At 45.8% G+C, this 7,585-nt stretch overlaps 1 pseudogene; it reads right to left on the reverse strand.

Annotated features, from left to right (window-relative positions):
• Positions 1 to 3,670: 3,670 nt before the first annotated feature.
• On the reverse strand, positions 3,671 to 4,799 carry LOC137242440 (mitochondrial uncoupling protein 4 pseudogene; annotated as a pseudogene).
• Between the last annotated feature and the right edge of the window lie 2,786 nt (positions 4,800 to 7,585).

Here is a 7,585-nt window from a genome sequence, read left to right on the forward strand (position 1 = left end):
GTTAGCGGACGACGTGGAACACAGCTACCCTATAGCATCAGATATACTACGAAATGCAATGTACGTTGACGACGTGCTAGCAGGAGGCCACACTATTACCGACGCCATTAAAGCAAGGGATCAAATAACTACAGCCCTGGGGACAGCAGGATTCTCGCTGAGGAAATGGACCGCTAATTCGAACAAACTACTTAAAGGCCTACCAAAGGCTCACCTCCTAAACGAAGATTTCCTAGACTTCGAGGATATCAGTATGGTTAAAGCACTTGGCATCAGGTGGAACGCCCACGCAGATACCTTTTACTTCAAAACGAAACCCATAGAGGAACAGTCTAGCTTTACAAAACGGAAAATTCTGTCGGCGATAGCAAAATTATTTGACCCATTAGGGTGGCTGGCACCATTCGTGGTTACCGCCAAAATGTTGATGCAAGGCATCTGGTTAGAGGGAACAGGATGGGATGAAACCGTGTCGCCAGTCTCGCTGGATCGGTGGCAAAGTTTCATTGAAAGTTACCAGCACATAGAAAAAATTAAGATCCCACGCTGGGTACACTTTTCACCAACAGCCACAGTGGAGATCCACGGATTCTGTGACGCGTCAGAAAAAGCATACGCAGCCACCGTCTACCTGCGCGTCAATATTAATGAGCAAATATTTGTAAGCCTGTTGTTAGCCAAATCAAGAGTCGCGCCAGTAAAAACTATCTCCTTACCAAGACTAGAACTTTGTGGAGCAGTTCTCCTTTCAGAAACCCTAGAGTCTATCAACAAGAACCTTAATTTAGGCAAACATAAAACCTTATTATGGACTGACTCAACTATTGTCTTAGCTTGGTTACGGAAACCTCCGTGTTCATGGTCAACCTTCGTGGCCCACCGTGTGACAAAGATAATAGACCAAGTTGGGAACACGGACTGGCGTCATGTGGACTCAGCGTCCAACCCTGCAGACTTAGCCAGTAGAGGGCTTTTAGCGCAAGAACTAGTGAATAATTCCTTGTGGTGGGAAGGCCCATCTTGGCTGCAGCAAGATGGCAAAGAATGGCCAAACCAGGAAATAAGCTACACCACAACCATGGAAGAAAAAAGGTTACAAGTCCACACAACCTCGCTTAACCGAAAAGACGAAGATATTGTAGACAGGTTTTCCGACCTTTCCCGGGCTTTAAGAGTTGTGTCCTATGTTCTACGGTTCTACAAAAGGACTCATCTGAAAACCTCCTTCAATGAAACATCACTGACGATTTCACCCATCGAGATTAAAGCAACGATGGGTCGACTGATCGTCAATGCTCAACGAAGCCATTATGCGGAGGAGTATAGAACACTCAAAGAAAAAGGCTCAATCAAGCCAAAGAGCGATTTACAACCCTTGCACCCATTTCTCGATGAGGACGAGACAATCAGAGTCGGGGGGCGGCTCGAGGCGTCCAAGGACCTCTCGTATAACGAACGCCACCCCGTAATTCTGCCTTATCACAGTGGACTGTCTCGTCTCATCACACGATTTGTCCATAAAATCTCGTTACATGGGGGAAATCAGCTTATGCTGCGCCTGATCCGCACACAGTACTGGATACCTCGCGTGAAAAATATGATACGATCAGAAATTCACAAGTGCAAGGTATGCGCAGTGCATAGGAAACAGGCGCAAACACAATTGATGGGCATTCTACCGACCGAACGAACCACCTATACCCGGGCATTCACTAACACCGGGGTAGATTTTGCCGGCCCCTTTGAGATAAAGAATTATCAAGGGCGAGGCTGTCGCGTGTCCAAGGGATATGTCTGCCTCTTTGTGTGTTTCTCCACTAAGGCCATCCACTTGGAAGCGACTACCGATCTGAGCACCCGGTCATTCTTGGCGGCTTTTGCCAGATTCGTCGCGCGACGAGGCTGCCCGAAGAATGTGTATTCCGACAACGGAACCAATTTTGTCGGGGCATCCAGAGCCCTCAGGGCGGAGTTCAAAACCTTCATGGCTGACTCACGCGCCGAGGTAGTAACAACCTATACATACCAAAACCTGAACTGGCATTTTATTCCTGCGTCTGCTCCTCATATGGGGGGATTGTGGGAAGCGGGAGTGAAAAGTTTTAAATATCACTTCAAAAGGGTAGCATCCAACCTTAAATACACTTTTGAGGAATTTTCTACCCTGCTTTGCAGGATAGAATCCTGCCTCAACTCCCGCCCCCTAACGCCCTCTTCCAATCAACCGTCCGACCTAGAACCACTAACCCCGGGGCACTTTTTAATAGGGGGACACCTACTAGCACCCCCGGAGCCAGACGCGAACGAAAACCCCGCATCAATTATTAATCGATGGCAGCGACTAAAGGCCCTACACCACACCTTTTGTCGACGATGGAAGACGGAATACCTCGTCGAACTTCAAAAAAGGAACAAATGGCGCCAACCTAAAGCAAATATGAAGCTTGACGATCTAGTTGTCATAAAAGAAGACAACCTGCAACCCAATGAGTGGAGGCTCGGGAGGGTTATCAACCTCCATCCTGGATCGGATGGACGAGTACGAGTAGTGGATCTCATGACGACAAAGGGAAAGGTCACAAGACCCCTCACTAAACTCGTGCTACTCCCATCCAGCGAAGAGGATCGGGAATCTAGAGAGCTGTAACCGAACATAGAACCTACCTCCCCCAGCGGGTTAGGGGGTCAGAATATACTCGCGGTAGGTATGCCTGTCGTAAGAGGCGACTATATTCCAGAGTCAAGGGGCTGCGTAGCGCAACCCTTCAGGTTGCCAGCGCAATATATATACAGCTTCTCCAAACCCCCTTGTCAACCTCACCTATCCGCGGCAAATCCTGTTTCACTAACACGAGGCTCTGGCGACCCCAAGCTCTTCAGGGAACTTGAGGGCGGAGAGGAGGGGTGGCCTGGAGGTTTAATGTAGCCACATAAATCGTTCCCGAAATGGTCGGGCCAGAACCTTAATGGTGCTGTGTTACCGGAGCGTACCGGATCTGTATCTGGCAAAGGACCAACACATCGATAACACCCCCCAAAACCTTCGGGGAGCAACCTTATCGCTACACCAACAACAACAACATGCACTTAGGCTCTCCCCCCAAAAAAAAAAAAAAAAAAAAAAGCGATCAAACTGCTTTCTCTTTATCAGAATGGGAAAAATATTACTAAAATTGAACATAACATTTTCTTAAATCCAACCGACGCTTAAGCTGCTCTGAACGTTAAAAGTTCTTTTGGAGCTTGACTCACCGTAACTAAAAACCATTTTCACTATCTCCAGTAAAGTTAGATTTTACCTGGAGAATAGCAATCTATCAGATAGTTTCATTTGTCATTTTCGTTTTCACCAACACATTGTGACCAACCCCCGGTTAAATCGATAACTGTGAACATTTTTTAGGAGAAATTGCAAAAATCTCTTGTGAACACACGAAAACAAGCCAAACAATGGACCTTTGCTTACACCTTTTCCCTGCACTTATTGAAAAGTGAATGTTCAGGTAGCAATGAGAAAACATAACATTTTATAAAACGAAATTGCCCACCGTGGCAGTATTTAAAAAACAAAAATGCTTTAGAAAAATTAAAACGCCTTTCTTTTCTCAGTAAAATTACATTCTGAGCAAAGATTTCTACATATCCTAAATATAAACAGCGTCATGTAAACACTCACCTGCCCTTATCGTCATTCGATTGATTCATATTTCTTGTTTTTACCACATCAGCTGGTGTTCCCATAATCGCAGCCACAAACCCAGCACAAATAGAGGAAAGTACATGTACCGTATGACAATCAGGCAGACTCAATTGGACCATTATCATATGCTTTATAGTAGTATCATATGTTGTGAGATCACCAAAATTAACAAGTGCTGCGCGTTGCACATTCCGTACGCTACCCTTCCATAAACCAGCTATACCACCACGACGCATAATTTCGTTAAAGGCATGTGTAGCACCGTGAACACGTGTAGGTTCACCCATTAGCCGGCGTTTGTTCTCCATTTTAACTTGTACCTTAACAAGATCAGCTGGTGAAGCTAGCCATTGTGATACTGCTCCTGCAGACACAACACAGAGAGCAGACCTCCACAATGGTAATGTCATATGGCCACTCTCATCGCTCCCCAATGTGCAACGTAGGAAATCATAGCTACACATACGTATGCCACTATAGGCTACATGACGGTAAGGTGCTGGTGAGATACCTTGCCACAGCTTTATAGTGCCCTCCTCCCTGACAATGCCATACGCTGTCGCTATCATACCACGATATTCAGGCTTAATGCTTGTATTTGTATCAACTGCTGCTTCCCCCTGAATTTGTAACCGTGGTTGTAGTCAGATCTAGTGGATAGGTGGTTAGTTCAGCAAGTGAAGCAGCTACAACGAATACCACATAAATGCAACCAAAAGAATCTGCATGATCATACTCCACTGGACGCATTTGATTGCGTGTGGAAGATGTGGTAATTGGTGGTGGAGGTGGAGTACACTCTGCACCGGACTTACTCCGAGTTGGCTTTGCATAGTGACGTTTTTATTGGTTAAAGGTAGACGATTTTGATATCTCTAGTAAAAGAAAACCAAAAATTAGAGAATGAGTAAATAAAATTAAGAAAAAATTACTGAACGTTCTCCCTCATGCTATGCCACGGCGAAAGATTCCATCGGCTTTACGTGTACTACCACATGAATCATAATGATATGCCAAGCATATATAAAAATCCGCAACCATGGTTCCCATACCTGCATTGAATAGTTGCTCATAGCATTCCATAGGATGCTGATGACTCTCAATAAATTTCATATACAATTCACCCAACGCTTTAAAACGAAATTTTGTGCAACGCGATGTAATCGGTTCAATAATGCGCGACACATAAGTGCGCACTAAACAAAAGCGTGTACTACAACTTTCCTTCTCCATGGTTCGACGTAGTGCAGCCATGAATGTAGGAACAATAAAGTGTGGTTTTATCGCTACACGAGACTTTCGATGCAATTTTACATACATTTTTTCCAACAAACTTTTCCTTGTAAATTATTCGAAGCACCACGCTGTGAGAGGTTACCAAAACAAATTCATTTGGGTCTTGCAAGAAGGACGCTGAACTTATCCAATCAGTAATTGCAAATGTATTGATCTCATTAAAACTATACTGTTCATTTCGAAAATTGTATTGTAGCAACATGCACTCCTTTTCCCCGTGTGCAATTAATCGTCCATAGCCTTCACTGGTTGTTGCCGCAGTACCTTTGCTCTTAACTTTTGTGAAAGCACGCAGCTCCTGTTTGCATTTTGTATATGAAGATGTAATTCGTTGCCAACACCTGTTATTATTGCTCCTCCTGGCTATAGAATCAGCAATTGTCAGCTCCGTATCGGCAAGCATTATCTCTGGCACCAAGAATTGTACTGGTTTTACCAGTTCCGGGATGTCCGTACAAAAGCATATTAGGCAAGTCAGCCCCATCAAAACATTTGCGCTTTTTAAATTTCATGTTGCTCCCAGACTGTGCAGCTCACCTGAAAGAAAAAGAAAGAAAATGAAAATTAACAATGTGCGTAAAAATTACAATTGATGCGTACCTCGTTTTTTTCTTCAATGACAGGAAATTCATTGAAGGGTAATACAATCCACTTTCACAATAACACAAGGTACACTACAAAAACTCATATGGTGTTGCCAGATGCTAGGGCGGCAAACCGGGAAAAACGCGATCACATTTATTTTTTCCCCCCTGCCTTCCCTTTTTGGGCCGTGTTTTACGCATTTATAACCTGAAATAATTGATCTTCTACAAATATCCTATTACCACCCAGATCAAATACACCTGATTTCTTATAGTGGGGTTAATGTACAATGTATTTATCACACTTTACAATAGTTTTTTTTTTGCTGATTACACTGTAAGGGCGTATATGGGCGGAACGCCTCAACCGATGCCCCCCCCGAGGACGGCGGCAGGCCAAGTAACCGTCGTTTTACACAAATAGGGCTCGGCTTTATAACCAAAGGCAACCAGTGCCGGATCTCCGGGCGAGTATAGTACTCGAAGAAAAATCCCCCAATCCGAGAAAGCCGGCACCAGAACCTTGCCTGGCACGTGCGCCGACTCCGACCGTCAGATGTCCCTGCCCCTCGTGCAGGCTCCGCAGCTCCCTTCCTCCGTCCAACTCGTGGCACTGGCTTCACAATCTATAGAAAACAAATGAAAAATAAGAGAGTTTTAATCAATGTTTATCTCAGATTAAGGAATAAATAAAACTTACCTCTGTTCTCTTTGGCACGTTCGGCATCCTCGATGCTGCTTTAAAATGATTAATTACCCTGCAAAAACGCTCTCGTCACTCCACGTCATTTGACTAGTCATTTGACAGTCATAGGTTATTTTCATAATCACATTTGCTTGGGCGCGGGTAAGTTTTATGACCTAAATTTCTGTAGGGTGGCCACACAACCAAATACGTTCCACAAAGTCATCCCCGTGCGCCATCTGTCGGCAAAATACTGACAGCCGGCCGAAAGCTTACCGCGTGGCTACACTTAAAGCCAAATCTGTCAGATCGCACACGAAGCGCACCGTCATAGAGAAGTTCTTGCCATTTTAAACAAATCGCGTGGACATAAAGATAATTTACATAAAAATCACGTTGTATATCGAATTTGTGTTCAAAATAAATCAAAAAAAAAAAAACACAAAATCAAGGCTCTTGTGCAGCTAACTCCCTAAGTAATTGTAGCTTGTTGCCAACCTCTTGCGAATATCTTCTCGACACCCAACTCCCCTCACGCATGATGAAATCCCCTCAAATTCTAAACCCTGACCAATGACAATTACCCCTTTTCAGGTCCAGTATGACCCGGTACACGACTCTACGCAGGAAGGCGGAACGCATGGCCCAGCGGTACCCGAAACCATGCCACCTGTGCGACAAACGACATCCGATCCGGTTATGCCCGGTCTACCGAGCCAAATCGCCCGAGGAAAGGCAAAGGGAAGCCGCATTAGGACGGTACTGCGGCAATTGCCTGTCAGTAGCACACCGCACCGCCGACTGCACGAGCAAAGGACGTTGTCACCAGTGCCAAGGGGACCACCACACCACGTTACACCAGAGCTTCGACAATCCGGAGCCCCAGGAAGTTGATACCAGGCCATGGAGCGTTCAGATGGATAGCGAGGACGAACATATTCTGTCTCTTCAAGCATCAGAACTAGGAACTGACAGCGGACCACGCGAGCTAGAAGAAGGAGAGTTGGACGAAGCTGGAGCGGAATCACGGCCTTTCCGCCCGGCCACCAGTAGGAAGGTGGAACCAAGGAAGTTCCGGCCCCCACTCGCACACGAACGCCGCAAAGATGGAGCGGAATCACGGACTTTCCGCCCATCAACTACACACCAACGTCACCAAGGAGCGAGGAAGCGGGGCTCAGATCGTCACAAGGGAATAGCGGAATCACGGACTTTCCGCAGCCCGAACCGGCGTCAACGCACACGAGGAGCGGAATCACGGACTTTCCGCCCCCGTCAAGGATACGAGTTAGAGAGAGTAGGTTCGCAGGGCCAGCTTGA

This window comes from Eurosta solidaginis, chromosome 2, assembly GCF_040869045.1.
Source record: "Eurosta solidaginis isolate ZX-2024a chromosome 2, ASM4086904v1, whole genome shotgun sequence".
NCBI classification, from domain to species: domain Eukaryota; kingdom Metazoa; phylum Arthropoda; class Insecta; order Diptera; family Tephritidae; genus Eurosta; species Eurosta solidaginis.